Source organism: Micromys minutus (assembly GCF_963924665.1).
Source record: "Micromys minutus genome assembly, chromosome: 1".
Lineage (NCBI taxonomy): Eukaryota > Metazoa > Chordata > Mammalia > Rodentia > Muridae > Micromys > Micromys minutus.
In genome coordinates this window covers 200,057,496-200,059,631 of record NC_137969.1, presented here as the reverse complement: position 1 = coordinate 200,059,631, position 2,136 = coordinate 200,057,496, and the positions used below count along the sequence as shown (strand labels likewise).

General features: G+C 52.1%; 1 pseudogene across 1 annotated transcript; it reads right to left on the bottom strand.

Moving 5' to 3' along the window:
* Window positions 1–235: 235 nt before the first annotated feature.
* LOC308423718 (cytochrome c oxidase subunit NDUFA4-like) lies at window positions 236–560 on the bottom strand (annotated as a pseudogene). The gene has a single exon. The product of its transcript is annotated as a cytochrome c oxidase subunit NDUFA4-like (transcript).
* Between the last annotated feature and the right edge of the window lie 1,576 nt (window positions 561–2,136).

The following is a 2,136-nucleotide window of genomic DNA, read 5'->3' as shown; positions in this document are numbered from 1 at the left end:
CTAAGGTTGAATGCATTTAACTAACGGGCGGGTACGTAGCACCAGTTTCCAGGTTAGGCCCCCAATAAGACCTGCGTCTAGCACTAGTTTCCAGGTTAGCCCCCAACAAATCTGCACCTCCAGGTTACAAGGCTGCGCCTGACACCTCACTTTTTTTTTTTCAAGTTTCAGAGATTTATTCATCAGTGTAATAAACTCCAAAAAAAAAAAAAAAAAGTCAACATGATTTCATGCAGAGTATTTCCTGCCTTAGTGGAAAAATGTGCAGAAGGCTTCTGAAGACCTTCATTATAACAGCTTTACAGGGAACTTCACAGTTTAGAAGTCTGGGCCTTCTTTCTTCAGCTTGCTGCAGTCCACATTCACTGAGTAGAACTTACATTGTTCACTGGGACCCAGTTTGTCCCAGGGCTCTGGGTTATTCTTCCTGACCCAGCTGAGCCTGGATTGAACAAGGCCAACAACCCAGTGCTGCTCCAATTCCCCCTGCTCCGATAAACACGAAGAGAGGAATCAAGCTGGGGGTGCTTCTTGGCTTGCCCGAGGATCTGGCGGAGCATGTTTGCAGCACAGGCCTACCTACACGGCGAGCAGGAGATTAGGACACACACACTTCTGCAGCCCGGCTGAGCGGACGTCCAAAGTCACCCAGGACCTCCTACCTGAGGAAGAGAGCAGAAGTTGAGTTCAGGGTTTGGCTCCCAGCAGCAGCCAATTATGTCAAAGGCTGTAATGGCCCCCAGTCAGATGCGTACCAGGAGAGATACCCCCTTCTTGCCTCTAGAAATGCTTGCCTGAAATGAAACTGGGCTCCGGCCGCGTCCTACTCTCCGTCAGAGACGGTGACGTGGCCCAAACTCGAGCTTAAATACCCAGCCCCTGATGCGAGTGCATCGGATTCGGCTCCTCCGTGGTCCTTTCCGCGGTCAGGGCCGTTTCCTGACGCAGCAGTCCCACCTCCTGTTTCCCGCCTAAGCAACGGGCCAACAGCTTTTCTCAGTGACGGGTCATTTTCTCAGATGCTTTCACAGAGAAACCAAGAGTCTCTCTACACAGCTGTCTTTGAGCCATCCCTGTTTCTGGAAGTCACCGATCGCCGTATTCCCGTAGGCAACTCCGATGAAACTCCTTGTCCACCGAACTGGAGCTGGACTTTGGTGGTATCCATACTTTTGTCTGCTGTGGGGCCCCCCTACCTGGGGTTCTTCGCAGACCTGTCTGTTGCGTCTCCCCAGGAAAAGTCTTGTCCCACAACGACTCGTAATTAAAAAACAACAAAAGCAAAACAGAAACTTGTGAAGGGAGGTGAGGTGAGAGCCCCTGTACTTTATGTTGTACAGAGGGGCGTGCCCACCCACATCCATCTTTTTCCTTTGTAACTCGGGGTGCGGAAGAGGTGTCTGTTGGGATTTAACCTTGACTTGGATAACTAAAACTGAGCACCCCAGACAGGAAGGACTCCCCCTCCCCCCCCGTCCTACCCAGAGAAGACCCACGGGAGAGAACTGTGTTCTGGAGGCCTACTGCCAAGACCTCTCCGCCTGATTTTCAAGTAGAGCAGTTGGGGAGGCAGAAAACTTGGAACAGGGGGTTTGATTTTCAATTCCTGGCAGACGCTCTCCCTGGGGACTGACTGGTGTCTTAACTGGTCAGAGCTGTGTGTCGTGTGTGTGTGTGTGTGTGTGTGTGTGTGTGTGTGTGTGCGTGTGTGTGCGTGCGCGCGCACGCGTGTCCGAAGTTTGGGGAGAGGGATGATATGTGGATCCTGGAGACCAGAAGCAGGATCTGTGGACTGGAAAACACCGATCACAGTGCAGGTCCCACATAATGACAGAGAGCCAAACTAGCCGTACTCACTGGGTTTGTGGGTCAGCTTGACATCAGAGAGGAAGAAGGGACCTCAGCTGAGGAAATGCCTCTATGAGATCTCAATCAGTGATCCGTGAGCCATTCCTGGGCTGGTGGTCCTGGGTTCCATAAGAAATCAAGCCATGGGGCGGGAGGGATGGCTCAGCGGTTAACAGCACTGACTGCTCTCCCAGAGGACCTGAGTTCAATTCCCAGCAACCACAGGGTGGCTCACAGCCATCAGTCATGAGGTCTAATGTTCTCTTCTGGTACCTCTGAAGACAGCTA